At 32.8% G+C, this 19641-nt stretch overlaps 1 protein-coding gene and 1 long non-coding RNA gene across 4 annotated transcripts in view; one reads left to right on the top strand and one right to left on the bottom strand.

Moving 5' to 3' along the window:
* LOC129749464 (insulin-like growth factor-binding protein complex acid labile subunit) overlaps positions 1 to 19641 on the top strand; it is an 835561-nt gene that overhangs the window by 685569 nt on the left and 130351 nt on the right. The gene's annotated exons all lie outside the window — the stretch shown is intronic.
* LOC129749466 (uncharacterized) lies at positions 15501 to 16093 on the bottom strand. The gene is made up of 3 exons (XR_008738054.1): positions 15966 to 16093; positions 15814 to 15890; positions 15501 to 15605 (listed from the first exon to the last, which is right to left on the bottom strand). It is a non-coding gene; the product is annotated as an uncharacterized LOC129749466 (long non-coding RNA).

The following is a 19641-nucleotide window of genomic DNA, read 5'->3' as shown; positions in this document are numbered from 1 at the left end:
GATGACATTTTTAAAATCAGAACTGCCGTTGGACGCATAATTGTCACATGTGACATTTCGACGTTTTTGACTTTTTGATGCCAATCGTGATAATTTGATATGTTTTATTGAAATTCTTTGTCGAAACATAAAGTTTGTTCTAGAAATTTCGAGAAAAATTCAAAGTCAATTTGTCACACTGGGACAAATGGACGCATAACTGTCACACTGAGACGATTGGACGCATATTTGTCACACTCTATAAATGAATGTATTATAACTTCGGAATGTCTAAATAGATTTTCACCAAACTTGGCATACGTGTCTTTGATAGTCGCGAGGGGATCATGGAAATATAAAGAGGGGGAAGGATCACTGTTTTCGCGACATCCCAGTATGTGCAAGAAAAACTCTGCAAACTGCTTCGGGTTCGTTGCTGGCGCTTGGAAGAGTGCATGCAAACGAAACCCACTTCACAACATTAGTCAAATATTAGTCTTCCGGCGCCGTAGAACTGTAATCCAAAATTGTCCAGGATGGCCATAAGTGATTGCGGTGGTTTTAGCAGACCTTTTCTTCTTTGGTTTTGCTTTGACTTTTTATTTGGAAACACCTCGCAAAATACCGGAGATGTATGTTTTTAATGTTTACGAAGTATGCCGCCAGAGTTACTTCATCCGGAACTTGTTCCAGGACCGTATTCACTTCAAACGGATTGATTGTCCTCTTCTGGTATCGTTACTCTCGCGGTTGCGACATTTTCAGCGCGGCAGCTGACAGTTTGTTGAAGAAATGTTGCTTCCTGTACAGTTAGTGAGCTGCCGCAAATGGCTCCCCGTGCCGTTTTATTGATCGAACCCGTTAAAAACTTCATGTTTGTCACCAAATAATGTACGCTTTCGAATAATTCGATTCAGACCTGATTTTTTTCAATTTAAGCTTCCATTTACGAATAAAACACAAGAGCCACGCACGAAATTCCAAACCAAACAACTATTGAGAAAATGTTCGTGGTGTGACAAATATGCGTCCATTTTTCGACTATTCATAGAATTTCGCGGCATAAATGTCACACAAGGGTTTTCATTGAAAAAACAGTTCATTTTCGAAAAATTTGATCGAGGCTCATATGGTAGGAGTATACTTTAGAGATCTACGGCATTGAAGTCAACAAAAGTTGTGAAACTATGCGATAACGGCAAAATGTTTTAGTGAAACTCTAATTTTTCTCGCTTTGCCTTTTTGTAACATGTGACAATTATGCTTCCAACGGCAGAGAAAGACTCTTACTTAAAAAAGAGCTTGTAATTCATCATCTTATAAAATCATATAAATAAAATAATCGACTCATGAGGGGCATTAATATGGAAACAAAGCGGAAACTTGTAATAATCAGTTTTTTTTTTTTATTAAAACTCAATTGAATATTCGGCCGAATAGTTGAAAAGTTTAAAATTCATTATTTGACCGTTCACCGAATACCTCTGTTCTGTTCTGTAGCTGTTTGTCCTATTTAGACTTTCTCTAGGAGTATGGTCTTATTTTTTAAACATAAAAAATGAATCACCGAATTACTACAAAAATAGCACTAAAACTATATACAGTCAAAGGAAAAAATTTAAAATTTCACATTTAACAACCCTTTCGCTTCAGGAGTGATGTTTGTTGACGAGCCTTCGAAACATTGATATTATAAGATTTTGAAATAACATTTTTGCTAACAGCAAAATATTCCAAATCCAAAAAAAAAATTGTCGTTTGAAACTCAACTTTTAAGAGTTCTACATTTCAATGTAGAAAACAGTTTTCAGAAATTGAAACTATTTCAAGACGGTATTATTGATGATTATGTGGACAAATTTCATTGAGGTCAAAGTTAACCCGGTGTTAAAAACTTTCCCAGTTTATAACACATAAAGGTATGCGTTTAATAATTTTCAACATTGTTATTTGACCTTCATCAATTTAAAAAAAATTTAGGAAATAATTAAAAAATAATTAATGCTATTAAAAATTTAACATAATCATGATAAACAGAAAAAAATATCATAAAATTGTGGGCAGACACGAATGCCACAAGGATGGTAAAGTTTCGTAAATAAAAAAAAAATAATAATAAAATTGTGTATCTCTGAATCTCAGAAAGCATTATTTGAATTTATAATCTTAACAAAACTTTTTTCTTTTTTCTTTCCAGGTATGCAAAACTTTTCCCGATGAAAGTGTTGTCAAATTAAGGTTTTTAAATTTAATGTAAAATAAAAACCATTGGCCGTATTAGTCGGAACCGAAGACAATAAATTAAAAAAATTGCAAATCAAATCAAGTCCCAAATAGCATTTTTGTTATAAAACAGTGAAAATCTGATTTTTTCATCCCCATGATACATTACAGGGTTACATATTTGAGAGAGTGACAAATTTGGGTGTTTATTTGAAGACAATTTTTTGTCTTAACAATCAAATATTTCATGTTTACATGAATATCGTAGTCAGTCAAAGGTTAAGGAGGGATTTTTATATGCTTTTATTTGATTGATCAATAAAAAAGCGACTATTTTACATTCAATTTCCATTGAATTTCATTCACTTATTTCATTAAATATTCTGTTTTGAACGACATGATTGAGACCGGTGAATGTACTGATCTCGATAAGAGCTTGAAGAAGTTTCCCTAAAAATATTAGGTTTTAAACACACGATGTTTTGGGTGAAGTACATTAAACAGTTATCAGCTCTCCTGGAAGAAAATTTGTGTGATTTTTGAGAAGCATTTTATCACGAAATGATCGTTCCCCCGACTTATTTATGTAAACAACAGTAATGATGTCAGAATGTTGTATAATATTCAGGAAAGCATCATGTATGGATGCAAAAATTTTAAATAAGGCTCTTTATTACCACACTGCAAAAAACCCAAATGTAAATTTTCATCGAATTTGTGACAAATGTTTGAGCATTGCTTTCTATCCGTTTTTGTGTTTTATTTTGCTTCAGTTTAAAAAAATAAATCAATGTAAAATTTCAAATTTATTCAATTTTGTGATATCCTAATTTACGAATGAATGTGATGGATTGGCCTTATAAACAACAACAATATGTTCAACAATTTTAGATTTTTGCAGTGCAAATTTAATACCTTATCCAGAATCAGCACATTTGTGAGTCGTGATTTTCACAATCAATAATTTGTCATATCAAAGCAATACGGATGTTCGACAACAAATCTGATTGGACTGATGTTTCAAATCTCCCATACAATAGATGATATTCCATTTTGGTAGCGCAGATATGAGGGAAATTGCTTTGGGATATATCATTTTTGAAAAAAAAAACCTGTTGTTTAAATATTTTTGTGTTGATTTTTAACCAAATTTCATTTTTTTAAAGTCGAAATGAAAATCACCTGTACAAAAAATAAATCGAATATTTTTCTTGGAAATCTAGAAATGTTATTAATAAAATTTAATGATTTTCACTTTTAAAACTACCCTGTCATCCAGAATGATGTCAAGTAATTCGATTTCAATCCAAATGAAAATGGGTATAAATTTAGTATTTTTGCTTAAAATGAGAATAATGACAAAAATCGGGTGTAATCGGGGGCAAAGAAAATCGGTGCGTGACAAAATCAGGAATTTACTATATCTCACATTTTTACGCAATGTTTTGATTTAATATCACATATGCTATTAAAATTAATTTAAATAAAATTTCGTTAAAAGATTTTGTTGATAAAAAATTTTCTGTTTTCAAATTAATTTAATATAAGTTAGTAAACAGTGTTCTCAGCATGATTAAAATTTTGTTCGCGTTGAAGTTTCTTTGTTTTGCTACCAGACGTGCTGAGAACAGTAGCGTCCATTACCAGGGGGCTCAATTGAGCCTTTTGGTGTGGGGGAGTGTGGTGGGCCGCTACAAAAAATAAATATAAATATAAAAAAAACATGAAATGTTGCGTTTGATTAGGTTTGATTCCGATGATAATACGTACCATAACATGAAATTTTTCATTTTTTAAAACAAATCCGAACCTTGATATTGGATTTGAACCTTACATTTCGAAACTTCATTTTCAAATTCAAATATTTTATTACAGATAATTGAAGTTTCCTTTGATTTTTTATTTAATTAAATATCTTATTTTTTTTGTTATCCTGACAAGTGCAGTTAACTTTTGTTTTAGCCATGTTTACCAACAAAAATTGACGCAAAACATCGGTAAAAAGTGATTAAATTGTTTACTTCCTTAGCACATTTTCATCTTAAATTCTCATCTGATGATCTCAATTCAACATTTAAAAGTTCTTGGAACACTTTACTTATATTGAAAATAAAAAAAAATTTCGTGTTGGTTTAAAGATAGAAATTGAATTACTTTTTTAGAATTGTAAAATTAATTGCGTTTTGAAATCCGTGGCAATTATTTGTTTATTTTCCATTTGGTTTTTCCGTGCATCCATGGTGGCCGACCGTAAACGTTTTGTAGATCGGCCACAAAAACTGTCCTGTTCAAATTTTCAGCTCAATTTTTTAAAAGCCATAAAAATCAAAAATGGAAATCGAAAAAATCGAAATTTTAATTTTGATACCAGATGACAAATTTTTAATTGTAAATACGCTAAAATTTGGTGCTATCTTAAAAAATTATTTTTGGTAAAAATTTACTTCAAAATTTAAAAAAGCGTAAAGAGGGACCAAAGAAAAACGATAAATTCGAATTGAAATAAAAATGACAAATGACAAATCATGTTTTATATTGAAAAAAAAAGAAAGCTGCAAAAAATTCAAATCTCTGGTAGTTTGTCAGTTTTCCGAAAAGTCCAAGAAAAATCAATTTTTGTCCTAAAACATATTTTGAGATAACACCAGATCTCAACGTTTCAAGCGTTTCTTAGTCATTCGGCATTAAAATTAAAATTTAGATTTTTTCTGATTGCCTGGTCCCACCTTTTGTGATTTTTGAGGGTTAAGAAACCGAAACTTTGAGCACTTTGAGACAACCCTTATTCAAGTTCGATTGAGCTGAAAATTTGCACAGGACAGTTTTTTTTTTGGCGAATCTTTAAGATGTATATGCGGTCGATTTTTTAAATTCGACCATGATATTTTTCTAACACATTCGTTGCCACCTTAACAAACATATAACACATCTAATCCTACGAACTAAAGATATGAGCTTTTTTCAATAGTTTTTCAAATGTTATTAACATATTCAATCTGAAGCATATTTAGCAACTCAAGTTGCTCTGATTTTTTTTTTGAAATTTGAAGGTGATAATGGCAATAAATTTCTCAAGTCTTTAAATACGACTAACGTCTAATTTTGTTAGAATAACAGATGCATTATTTGTTATGTTTGCTCATTTAAGAAGAAATCGCTAAACATGGCCATTTTTAAGCATTTTATACATCAAAAAACTACTACTCCTAGGTATATTCAAAAAAAAAAAAAAAAGTTTAATATAGGACCATTGTTTGAACAGACCCTTTTCGTAGGAAATAAACAATTGTTACTTGAGGGACAATAGATTTATTCTACACTTTGAATTCCAATTCGCCTCGCTTTATCATTCATAAAATAACAATAGAATTAATTGGCATCTTTATAGTGGTGCTCCGATGAACACTGTACTTTAAGGCGCACTCCAGCCACATCGGGGTGACAAAAAACATTCTGATCGAATATCCATAAAGAAAATAGTTGTCAAATTGAGACATAGATTCTCGATGAGAAAAAGATTTTTTAATTTTAAAAGAATTTTTTTTTTTCAAAATAAATATTTCCTTCCTTGGTAACATTTTTCTCAAAAAGGTCACCAAGAAATTATCTTTTCACACGCCATCAGTCCCGGTCAAGATTCCCCCAACCCGAGAAGTCGGGCCGCATTTATTAATCACCTAATAAATAAGATTCATTAACGAGGACGACAACAACGTTAAGCTGCATCCTATCTAGCTGAGCTTGGCACCATCTTTTGCCAATCCTTCAGCCTCCGAAATTCATCTTCCGGTTTTCCGTTTTGCTACCTTCGGTAGGTTATATAAATGAGTTTCCCCCGGTCGTCGGTAGTCCCGACTTTGAAAAACGGTCGGTTAAGGAGCTAGACCGACAGAGAGGATTAAAACTTGTGCCAGCTTTTCTGACAGTTTGTTTCCCAGATACGGGGTACTGCGAGGGGTTTAAGTAGCAACTCTGTCATAGTTTCATCATCAACACATATCTACACAGAAGTCTCTAACGACACTGTGTCCTCCCCCTCGAGAGGACAAATCAGACGAGAAGCCCCAGTTGACAAATTGTGGGCTTAGGCAGAGTTTTTCCATATTGTTACGACCAGTGTCCTTTAGGTTTAAAAAGGATTGGTAAGGGGTTGGTTTGTGGGGGAAAGTAGGAATAGCGTAATGTTTGATTTTGTAGCACAACTTATCCTGGTTATATATTTTGTTTGTGTTTTTTTTGTATCTACGTTTTCCCAATGAGCTAAGACTCTGCGGAAGTTGATGTTGTTTACATTGCAGCAAACAATTCATTCGAATTGTTTAACGAATAAAGTTACTAGTCGAGGAAAAATAGTTGAAAAGTTTCCAAAACTACTCTGTGAGTTTCAGATTTGTTCAGAAAAAGGTGGCTCCAGAGAGTAAAATTTAACTTTCAACAGTAACAGTTTCATATGATTTTGATAACACATGCTCACATTCAACTGTTTTAAGTCTTGAAAAATGAAAAATTTTAAAGATTGTAAGGAAAAATTCTAAAAATGGTAACTCTAACCTGACATTGCAGTACAGCTGATAGCTTGAGAAAAGAAACATGGCCAGGATTAAAGTTTAAACTCATTTCAATGATTTTGTTACCAGTTGGTTGATTCCCTTCCTTTTCTAAGACACATACTTACGAATACAGATACAAAATATACATCTTAAACAACACGTGCAAAGTTTCCTGCCACAGCCAGTTAATCTAGCTTGGTCTTCTTCCCAGAAACAGTGTTGCCAAGCTGCTAAGCAAATGTTTTGTGAAGAAGCACATGTAGAAGACACGCACAAGCTTTAACAATGTGCAAAACTGAACAACCTTAATCCTCAAAGAACCGAAACATTAGTCAGGAAAGGCTTTCGTTTCAGGTTTAGCCGTTGTTGTTTAAGATTGGAGTGAAGTTTTTGCAAATAGAGCTGTTGATTGGTGAAGACTATTTTTCAGTATTGATTAGGTAAGCAAACTTTTCTGTGTCGAAATTTTTATCAAAATTTCAATTTGTTTCCCTTTTTTTATAAATTGAAGTTTTTTACATTTAAGGTTTCCCATTGTGATCAATATCAACTTATTTGAAATTAGACCAAGGCATATTCATTAACATCCGTAAGAAAATAATATCTTATTGAGCCCCAAAATGCCTAACTTGGGTCTTCTGTCAATTTTAAAAACGTTACTCAAACGTGTATTTGACAATTATTCCCGGAAGAAGCAAAAACTCGTACAAGGAAATTACTCCTCTCCCAAAAAAACTTGCAACCACCATTCAACCCCGAGGGAAATATCGCGTTTTGGTACCCGGAGCTCATTTAACTTTTGACACCTCGGAAAATAATCGTTCCATGGGTGATAAATTTCGAAGCAGCTTTTTGGCGGTATAGGCTCCTCATTCTTTTCGAAGCCAAAGGGAAAAAAAAGTTTTCACCTTCTTGTTCGGTTTTTTGGCCCGAAGGCATGAGTAAATAGTTGAAGGGAAAAAACAGTCTAAAAACACTGAAGTCCCCAAAAACCCGGGGACCTTGAGCTGTTTGTCATTCGGGTGGAATTTGGTGTCCTTCTTGACTTTTTTTTTGTTGTTTTTGAGCTTGTTATCAGGGCAATATTTGCTGCCGGAAGCTTGTAATATGTGTTGGGAAAGTTGTCTTTTCTTCGGCACCGGAAAAGTTGCCAAAATTTAGGAGCTTTGGGCGCTCACGTACTTGTCCACACATGTGCTGTCGGCTTTGGATCTTTGATCCCTACAAATCAGAAAAGTTTCGGTGTTGTGCTACAAAAACCTTCCTCTATAAGCCGGAGCAATTGATATTTCCAAACTTTCTCTTTTGGGGAAATTTAACATGTGTTGTTTGGATTTTTTTCTCATAAATTTTGTATTTTTGATGAAATCTAAATTTTCTTATTAATAGCTTTGTTAAGGAATCTAATGTTTACCTGAGCAGATTAAAGATAAACTTTTCGTCAAAATTCAATCCGGCTTCAAACTGGAAACTGGAAAAGTCTTCAATCCTACGGATAATCAAACATAACAAACACCCAGGTGCTTTCGCTAACACGGATACATGGACTTATCAAACAAACACATTTTGTGGCAGTTTTTTTTTACAGTCTGTTTCGGGTGTTGTTACTCCGTCTTTATTCATCAACTCTCTGGAGCCACTCTCTGGGACGGAAGGCTGCTGATAAACAAACAAAAATATGATATGTGTTTAGGTGCAGATTGCGTGCCTCTTTTGGGCCAGTCTTTCGGGTGAGAATGTTTTCGGGTGTTTGTTTTTGTCTGTTTTTCTCCTCCACCCTCGATTGTGTTCGCAAACATTCCAAATTCGTGTCGGCCTGGCCATCTTTCGTTTCGAATGAGAAAGAGGATGTAACAGAGTTGTGTAAGGGTTGTTGTTATCCCCGGATTGATGATTCAGGGTCCAGGTTTTGGGCAGAATGGCTGGCAGGTGCCACTGGATCGTGTTTTCTTTTGTTTCTAAGCCGGTTCTCGGGGGACGATATTTGCTTAGCACTCTAACGGGCAGCTAAACCGGACACAAACCGGTCCAGTGAGTACTTTCGGGTGTAAATGGGTACCAGCCTCTCTTGCCGAGCCTTTCGACATACACATTTGAGTTGAATGGATGTACGTGTGTCCCAAGGACCACACTTCATTCACTCTTACACACACACAGGGAAAAACAACAACTCACATACGGGAGGAAAGGACAAACAATCACACATCACTACACTCTCATCCCATGCGTAGCTTCCTACTACCCCCATGGTGTCTGACTTAGAAACAAACTCGGACTTGGAAAAAGCTATGGAAATCCTAATGTTTTCGGAAGGATGCTTTCAGTTGCTCTTTAGTTGGGAGTTTGTGTATGTGTACACAACAATAAAGTGCCCAGTGGGCCTTTTCTCATCCGGATGGACTCCCAGCATTTTGTGTTTTCGCCCACAGTTGATGAACAAATGAACGAATCAAGCATTAGAAGCCCCCTCCGGATGGTAAACATTTTAGGAACTGTATTTTTTTTTGTTTCGATCTGGCCTCAAACCTTGTGAACGAGAACCTCAATATTTAACCTCAGTCTTGATTGAGAGACTTTGTTTGCTGTACATAAGCTTTTTCAGTTGGACAGGAATGTTCAATAAGGTCAACAATTCAATTTTTTTATACCTGAATTAAATTTTATATTTTTCAACTTTAAGTTCTGAAGAATGTCAAAATTAGTGATACATCATGTTATGTGTCTATGGTAAAATTGGCAATAAACTCATTCCGAATCATCATTCAAAATCATTTCTCTAAAAATTTTGAGTCCACTTGAGTCTTAAAACTTGAATATATCATGACTCATTTTTGTCATAATCCTACTTTCATAATCTTATTCTGCCTCGAAAACATCTCTTTTCCCGACTCAATATAACATTGATGAAATTTCTCGACACTGTTAAATTAACATTGTTAACAGATTAAGAACCACGAATGAAACAGAAATTGCCGAATTCTACTAATTTTAGTTCCTATGAGTTGCCCTATGTTCCTATGTTGTGTTAAAATTTTGTAGAATAAAGTTTCATTACAATATTCATAACATTTGAGTTGCACTTCTGTGTGCACAAGCACTAAGTGCAAGCGATAAATACAACAAAAGTTATCTTATTTGGTCCGCACTATTCTTCCAAACATCCTTCATGATATAGGTTTTATATAAGAGAAATTAGTTTTGAAGATCCTTCTTGCAATTTTTGCTTGTTCAAATAGTTTATAACCTTTCTCTGAAAGTGCAAAAAAAAATTAAGTTCTCAGCTAAACACATCCATATATGCCTGATTAAACCTAATTTTTATTTTCAAAGATTTCTGGATTCAAGACTAGAGTCCGTCCAGGGATTTCCCGGTCGGGAATTCCCGGGAATTTCAAAAATTCGGGAATTCCCGATTCCCGGAAATCATAGTTTCATTCCCGGGAAATCCCGACATGTATGAAATTATAACTCTGAGAAAGCCTAATAGCCTCCAGACTATTCTTATTGATCTTTTTGAAAATGTAGGCATACAAAACTCATTTAGAATATGCCGATTCCTGAAGCAGTAGACGCTTTGGAGCCATTTGATGCATTTTTTATTTCTCATATAGATAAGTTTAAAAATATGTATTTCCTCACCGTTTTCATTGAACGAAAACCCACATCACTTCGAAAAATATATGAAAAACCGCGCAGCAGGTCGACAGATTGCGTTTTCTTGAAAGTAATATTATGCATTTGTTTGAAAACTTAAAACTGAAGAAGACATCGCTTTCTTCATATGAAAAGCAAATTTGTAAAGTGTTCAGAAAAACGAAAAAAGGTTGGAAAAATCAAACAAACTTAAAGATAATTTTTTTTATTAACCCCTAGTTGCATGAATGAATTCTTCATTTGACTTATTCAGGCTGTTTTATTGTTCATTTGACTGTTTACAATTTATTATTGTTGAAAACAGGTTGAGCTATTTGATTAAAAATAAGTTGAAAAACATTATGAAGAGTGCATTTTGAACAAATTATGGGCTTGTATGCACTACAGGTTTGAACCGAATAGCATACATACATGTTTTTGAATATTTCCCGGGATCCCGGGAATTCCCGGGAAACAGGTCACCATATTTTCCGATTCCCGGGAATGAGAAAACGGCCGGGAAATGGACACTCTAATTCAAGACATGAAAGTAAAAACCGTAAAATAAGTTGAATCCAGGCATTTTTCGGAACATTTTCATAACATTGCCATCAAATATAGCTCTAACAGTACACGATTTGCTCTAAATAGTGTTTTTGTATACTTTAACAAAACAAAACCATTTAAATAAAAAAAAACAGCAAAATAATTCTACAAACAATATTTGAATAACTGTTTCTGTTTGTCTCTTCATTAGGGTTATTAGATACAGTGGTCTTGGAATTGAAAAACTATTTTGAATGCCATTAAACATTAAGAATGCATTCAAAAACGCTTCTACCAAGTTTTTCTGATGATGGAAAAAAAATGAAAACAGAAATTCTTAATGGTTTTTAGATGTTTAAAACACGGAATCACTTCTTAATTAGTTCAAAAATTAGATAAGGAATAATAATAAGCTTGATACCTTCAAAAATGATCTCGAATTCTCAATTCTCAGAAAAATCATGAAACTGAAAAACAACACAAGACTTGAAATTTTTTATGAATTTAATCACTGATTTTTAATCTAGAAGAAGACAAGATTAGAATGAACGAAGAAAAAAAATTTATTGAATCACTCAAAGAAATTCACAATTCAACTACGAGAATGTTTTAGTGATGAATAAAATTTAAAAAGTAATGATGAATCCAAAAATGATATGCTGAATTTAAGATATTTACATCAACAGAGGATGATTGACAAAAAAACGCACCTCAGTGTCTATAGTATAAAACTTTGGACCAATCAGCTGAAAAAAATCAATTCAATTGAGAAACTCAGTATTGCCGATTGATAAAATTTGAGTAAATTTTTTTGTCATTTTTGTCATTTTTGTCATTTTTGTCATTTTTGTCATTTTTGTCATTTTTGTCATTTTTGTCATTTTTGTCATTTTTGTCATTTTTGTCATTTTTGCTATTTTTGACATTTTTGTCATTTTTGTCATTTTTGTGTCATTTTTGTGTCATTTTTGTGTCATTTTTGTGTCATTTTTGTGTCATTTTTGTGTCATTTTTGTGTCATTTTTGTGTCATTTTTGTGTCATTTTTGTGTCATTTTTGTGTCATTTTTGTGTCATTTTTGTGTCATTTTTGTGTCATTTTTGTGTCATTTTTGTGTCATTTTTGTGTCATTTTTGTGTCATTTTTGTGTCATTTTTGTGTCATTTTTGTGTCATTTTTGTGTCATTTTTGTGTCATTTTTGTGTCATTTTTGTGTCATTTTTTTGATTTTTGTCATTTTTGTCATTTTTGTCATTTTTGTCATTTTTGTCATTTTTGTCATTTTTGTCATTTTTGTCATTTTTGTCATTTTTGTCATTTTTGTCATTTTTGTCATTTTTGTCATTTTTGTCATTTTTGTCATTTTTGTCATTTTTGTCATTTTTGTCATTTTTGTCATTTTTTTCATTTTTGTCATTTTTGTCATTTTTGTCATTTTTGTCATTTTTGTCATTTTTGTCATTTTTGTCATTTTTGTCATTTTTGTCATTTTTGTCATTTTTGTCATTTTTGTCATTTTTGTCATTTTTGTCATTTTTGTCATTTTTGTCATTTTTGTCATTTTTGTCATTTTTGTCATTTTTGTCATTTTTGTCATTTTTGTCATTTTTGTCATTTTTGTCATTTTTGTCATTTTTGTCATTTTTGTCATTTTTGTCATTTTTGTCATTTTTGTCATTTTTGTCATTTTTGTCATTTTTGTCATTTTTGTCATTTTTGTCATTTTTGTCATTTTTTTCATTTTTGTCATTTTTGTCATTTTTGTCATTTCTGTCATTTCTGTCATTTTTGCTTTTGAAGTGTTTTTTTTCTATTCATGTTTTTTTTACCAGAATTGATTATCGGAAAGTGTGTGCAAACATTTTAATTTATTTGATTTCCAGCTAAGCGTTAGAAAACTCATAACATCGTATTTTTTCCAATGTTTTTTTTTTTACTTGCTTTGATTTTTTATATCATAAAATTTTATTTTTACCCAGATATTGGCTGGTTAAAATTTTTAAATTTTCATTTAAAAATGATTTATTTAAGTAATATCATGCTTTCCATTAATTAGCGTTTTGTAGAATTCCTTGCTTAAAAAGTATGTTTTTAAGTAATCTTGCAATTTCACATCGTTTGAACTTAATAAAAATGAGAGTTTTTTTTAATTCTTCGTCTTCTTCCTTCCAAGTCAAATGTAATTTTTTCAAATCAATAAAGAAAAGAAAAAGTTTTTCCAGCAACCGCAAAATCCGTAACATTTTAAACAATATTTCAACCGCAAAATTCGTAACATATTAAACAACATTTTAACAATATATCAAAAGCAAAACATTTAGACTGATCAACTAGAAGCTCCTTTAATAATGAGTCCTCTTTATTCGTGTACAAATTGATGTATTATTTATTGTAGGGAAAGCATTAATGATTCCTCGGTTTTTTATAACATGTCCAGCTTTTTCAAAGTAAAGTGGACAAGTTGGACAATAAATGGTGGCCAGAATATTGTAAAACAAGTCTGTATTTTGCTGGGTTTATTCACATTGACAAGAAATAGAAAACTCAAATTGTGCACAGTTTTTTTTTCACAGAGCGTCAGTACCCAAGCCTAATTAAAATTATTGTTTTCAGGAGTTTGGAAAACTATTCGAAACTTACATGTTTCATGAAAAATGAAAACTCATGGAGATTTTTCTTCCTTTTCTTTTGAATTTTTTTCTAATAATCACTGGATTTTGCTTTAATTTTGTATTGCTAAATAATAAATTGAATATCCAAATTTTGATTTGAAATTAAAAGGCCATGATTTGATTAGCCCGTTTAAATGAGGAAAATTTTTTGCAACGTTTATTCTTGGGATTTGTAGTTTTCCTTGATTTCTAGAACTTGCATGTAACATGTAGTAAGATTAAGTTTGTGTTACACTTTTTAACTCTCGAGGGGACCCCCTTGTCCCCTCGTTGCCCCCATTGACCCTCTCTAACAGGCGTTGAAAGTAGCCCAAATTTTCTCGGATCATCTTATAAACTAATATTTTTTCTAAACATTATTTATACGAAAAAATGAATCCTGGTACGCTTTGAACGCGTACCAACAACTCCACGATTAAAGTGCGAAGAATATTGTTTTTAAATTGTTTCCCTTTTTCAAGCACTTAGTCTTTTTTTTTTATTGCATAATCATGTCAAAAGTTTTTCCAATTCTGAGTGAAGGTTAAGCTTTTTTAAACAAACAAGCTACTTTTTCAAACTTTTCAACCGACATTTTGAAATAAGTTTTAAATTATAAGTATAAACGATTGATTTTGTTTTTCCATCTCTAAGTGTATTCAAAAAATTTTTTTGACTAAACACATTAAGGATGAAATCTAAGCCCAAAAACATAAAAAATTTGGCATTTTTTATCTCTTAAACGACTGGACCAAATTCATCTTATTTAGTTCCTCCGAGTTGACGAAAGTTTTGTACACATGTATGAGGAGTTTGTTTATAAAAAGTTTAACATTTGAGTTATGCTTCTAAGTAAAACGCACTCGCGTACTGTTAGAATAAAACTTTAGTTAATTTACATTTAATCGCTTAATCTATACATATGAAATTTCTATATTCTATATGTCTGTCTGTTTTTTTTTGTTTAATTTATTAGGAGTATTTGACCACTGTCACAAAATTGGAGAGCAGATCAAGCAAATGGTACCAAACTTGGCATGAGAGGGTTTTTGGGCACGTTAAATATTTCTATAACTATTTGAAACCCCTCTCTATTTCCAATGGGGAGATAGGAAAGGTGGTTTCCATACTGTTTTTTTTTGTGTAAAATAAAACAAACCGAGCAAATGGAATCAAATTGGGCAAGGAAGTGTATTCGGATAGGGGAAAGGCGGGCTAAATGTGCATACTAAGGAGAATACTTTTTTTCTTCCATATTTCAATAAATAGGAGTTTGAAAACTATATGCTCATGAGTGGGCATCTATTTTATATGAGTAAGAGCTAATTTTCTATTAAAATCTCTTATAGTTTTTGAAAAAAAAATAATTAATAAATAAAGAAGTCGAAACAGCCGATTTCCGAAACCGGACGGGCTTAATGTACATATTTATGTTTTCATCTTTATTTCAGTTCAACTTGAATTGAAATATTTTTATTATAGTTAAATGAAAATGGTAGAAAATAATGTAAAGCATATGTCAAAGCTAAAATTTGGCGAAATTTCAGATATCGCTAGTTCTTTTGCAGCGAACATAGTTAGGAATGCCATACTGCCATATTACATAGTAATATTTTTTTATGTCTAATTTTTATCAGATCAGTATTAAGCTCTTCTTTTTCTTTGTAAGATTGTAATTAGAGCGTAGGTTTAATGTCTCAATTATTTATTGTAAAACATTTATAAGCATAATTGATTTTTTCTTGATCGAGGCATTTAATCTTCCTGATATGGGCATTCAAAACCTGTCTCTTATTCCAATATTTCATCATTTATAACTTTGCAAAAAGCTTCAATTTGTTGAATTTCTGATTTTCAGTTGAATTTTAAAAAAAATAAAATTTTGAATATTTAAATTTCCTATCGACTGGTCCGGTAATGTTGAAAAGGTTTCTCGGCGATTTCAGTCTCAAAAAATCATAAAACGATGTTTATTTACTACATCCGACGTTTCGGCATGTTTATTTTGCCTTTATCAAGGAATCTGGCGAGTTGGAAAGTTTACAAAAAAATTTAAATTAATTATTGTATCAGCTAATCTTATTCTTAACTTCTAACTGTTTTGATGTTATGAGGACAATACAAATAAAATATTATATAATTAAATGTTGAGGACAATACAGATAAAAAGAGTAAAAAAAATTATATAATATAAAGCTATGTGAATGTTAAAAACTTTTAATTCTACTTACAGTAATTTTTCGTTTTAATTGTCCAGAATGTTTTTCGAATCTATGAAACTGTCCTGAAGAAAAAGTCGTCTCGTTGTCTGTGGTGTGAAAACATAGAATATTGAATGAGCTTTTAAGTTGCGTGCAAGCTTCTATGGAATATTTCTACTTACTGGCTGAGCGGATGGAAATCTATTGCAAACTAATGATGTTTTCGTTTGGTGATACTTTTTTAAAAAACTTTTCGAAATGTAATTAGAAAATGAGAACTTTTTGGTTTTCCTGTTCGTTCTTTCGTTAACCACTATCGATTGTTGTTGATTGTTGTGTAAAATTACTGTAAGTAGAATTAAAAGTTTTTAACATTCACATAGCTTTATATTATATAATTTTTTTACTCTTTTTATCTGTATTGTCCTCAACATTTAATTATATAATATTTAATTTGTATTGTCCTCATAACATCAAAACAGTTAGAAGTTAAGAATAAGATTAGCTGATACAATAATTAATTTAAATTTTTTTGTAAACTTTCCAACTCGCCAGATTCCTTGATAAAGGCAAAATAAACATGCCGAAACGTCGGATGTAGTAAATAAACATCGTTTTATGATTTTTTGAGACTGAAATCACCGAGAAACCTTTTCAACAAAATAAAATTTTGTTTTGATTATTTCTGTAAGTGGATTCGCATCAACCAATTTTTCCTTTAAGTCACCTTCCAGTTTATCAACATCTTCATCATCTTCAAACCTTCAACATATTCACATCAATCAATTCATTTCTTCAAGTTATTTCACAAATCCATTTGTTCATTTTTCAATATCCTAAAATTATCATCAAATGACCATAACAAATAACACTTAAACAAAACCTTAACCAAAAAAAAGTTGAACTTTTACATTAAACAACCCATTTGCTCCTAGATGCTTAAATTTGATCAGGAGAGATGGATGTTTGTTAGCCTTAAAAAATCCAAATATTTTAAGATTTTAAAATTACATTTTAAGTAGTATAAAAAATTACTTAATAAAAACCAAATTTAGCTTAATTGTAACTCAATTTAAAGGCTATCAAACGCAGTAAACAGTTTTCAGTTATTTTAACTTTTTACTCAATTCATGATGATTACGGTACTTTTTTGGATTCAAATCACTGCACTTATTCATCAGTTCATCTGATTGACCATGATTCGGATATGTTTTGCGATAGAACATTATCTCAACACAAATACCACCACCAGCGCTCCCGGTCCAATTGCTGAAAACGACTCGTTCCGATCGGATGCTTACACGCAACTCCATGAGTGATGTTATTTTTATCTACCAAATTGACTGTAGCCGGCTTAGAAAGCCGGAACTCGCTTCGGGACATAAAACTAAAAAGTGCTGTCCTAAGCAGAAATCAGTCAACTAAAACTTTATGTTCCAATTCGGTTTGGCTAGCTGAGGGGGAGAGAGAAAGTCGTGGGGCAGCAGCCGTAGAGATACACTTTCTTCTATCCTTGTCCATTCTCCGGGATTAAGGATTTTATCCATGGACGCTATAGAATCTCGTCCAGTCTGAGCGAAAGTCTCATTGCAATTGCAAAACGTTTAAAGTACTTCCGGCTGGTTTTGTGTGTGTGGAAGGCACTCGAAGGGGGGAAGTAATAAAAATAATAATAACAGAAAAAAACGCTGAATGCCACCAGGATTTTTGCCTGATGCTGCCCCATGGACTTACCATCTGATGGCGGAAAAGTGGCTGAAGCTTTCCCGAAACGAGCAGTACTCACAGATAATGGAAAGCGATAAATCTCTAATTTCAAGTAATGCTTTACGATGTAAATCGTCTCTAAGCTAGGTGTTTGTACTTTGTGGGGTGGTTGGGAATGCTTCTCCGGGTGAAAAGGGAAAAGGGTGCAGAAAGTCTTGGTTGACATTTCGAGGGTAGAATTGTCGAGCCAGTTCTGGCAGTGACAATTCCGTGGAAGCACTTTCAGCCCCGGACTGTTGACGGTATACTGTGTCGAGTAGGGGGGGATGACATCAAGCTTTCACGAAACGCTAACGGAGCAATATTTTAGCTAGACTGTTGGCAGTGCAGAAAATAACGAATGGCTGAGCAAGTCTTGGCAAAACTGTTACTTCTTTCTCTGAATTCTACCGAAATCCCAAACATCCCCCCTTACCACTGACCACATTCATCGAAAAACGAATGAAACTATGGTAAAAAAAACTCCTCAAATCAACAAAATTGAATTTTCTTCAACTGTCATTACTTATTGTAACGATATCAGCAAATATCTAGATTCGTTTCTACGACAAATTGTACAAATTTTGATTTTGGTTGACACAATCAAAGTCATAGAATTGATGAGCGATCCATCAAGAAAAATTTCCAAGTCAGTTTGATTGCTATCGTTTGGCATTCGTTTGAGAGATGTTTGACGGTTGCTGGTACCATTTGTTAAAAAATTAAATGAAATGTTTTAAATTTTCATTTAATAAAAAACAATTGAGAATAGCGTCAACCCTCCACTAAGTAAATACATTTCAACTTGAGATTGAAATTAAAATTGGGGAACATTTTTTTAGAAACATATATTTTTCGATCATTTTGTTTGTCATCTATCAAATTTATTTTAAAGCTTGTTCAAAGCAAATAATATTATTCCGAACAAGGTTTGACCCAAGCACATTTTGTCATCAATAAAAAGTAGCTCACTCCATGATGAATACAAAAAACTCAAATGAAAAAGTTCCACCCAAATCCAATATTGTTTGTTTCGATCCCACAAACAACTTTTCTCAGAACTGATATTTCTATCGATTCCCAAAAGTTTGTCTTAAATTGACACGAAATCGGAGCGAAAAGTAAAAGTTTTCACTTTCATCCCAGTTTTATCATTGGCACACGTTCCTTGCTGTACTTGCTCCTAGAGCGAAAAGAAAACCCAAAGCAGTAACTAAAATTCACTGAGGTTTACCAACAAATCCAAACCAGTTAGCTGCAGCAGTATTTTGCACTGAATGAAACTTCCAAACGATGACGACGACAGGGCCAGAAATCCAAGAACGAGACCCCGAAACCCATAAACTTCGTCCCGAAAAGTTGAATCGAGTCCAAAGAGCCATGCGGTTGCAAGTCGTCGCCAAAACGTTTTGGCAGTTTGGCTGGGAAAATTTTCGACCCTCCCCATCCCGTCTGATGCTTTTGCTTCCAATTCACGAAGTGCAACTTTATCGTGTTGTCGTATGCAGCTGGTTCCCGAAAGGAATAAAATCTATGGCTTTTTGGACATTTGCGGCCTTGAATCCATGTCTGGTTCTGCTCCAGAAGTTTAGCACCTTCCCTTTGCCTAAACTGGGTTGACCTGCCACCCCTTTTTTGATATCTCAACTCAAGACTCCGAACCAAAATTTGTATAAATATGTCATAAATCATACCGCCACTCAGTGAATCCAGACGGTTGTAAACAGAAGCATTTCTTGGTCCTACTATTCTACAGGTCCGAGAAAATCGTTCTTGTTTATTATACCTTCACAGTTCCAGCGGCAGAGAAACACGATCTTTGCGAGCACTAGGCCGCGTGATTCAATTCGAGATGTCAACCTCCTACCCGTGTAAATTTAGCCCTATTTGGGGGTTGTGTAGTACATGACATAAACTGAGATTGATTGCGGAAAAGTTTGTCGAGGAGCATGGTTTTTAAGACAGAATCAGAAACAGAGAAAAAAATGAGAAATTAAGATATTCTTCAATTGGTTAATGTTGTTTGAAGACATCTTCCGATTTGAATCATCTGGTTGCACTGTTGGTCACAAAGTAAACAATAAAAAATAAGTTAAATACTTTCAAACGGGG

This window comes from Uranotaenia lowii, chromosome 2, assembly GCF_029784155.1.
Source record: "Uranotaenia lowii strain MFRU-FL chromosome 2, ASM2978415v1, whole genome shotgun sequence".
In the NCBI taxonomy this organism is placed as follows: domain Eukaryota; kingdom Metazoa; phylum Arthropoda; class Insecta; order Diptera; family Culicidae; genus Uranotaenia; species Uranotaenia lowii.
This window is presented reverse-complemented; position numbering and strand designations above follow the sequence as displayed.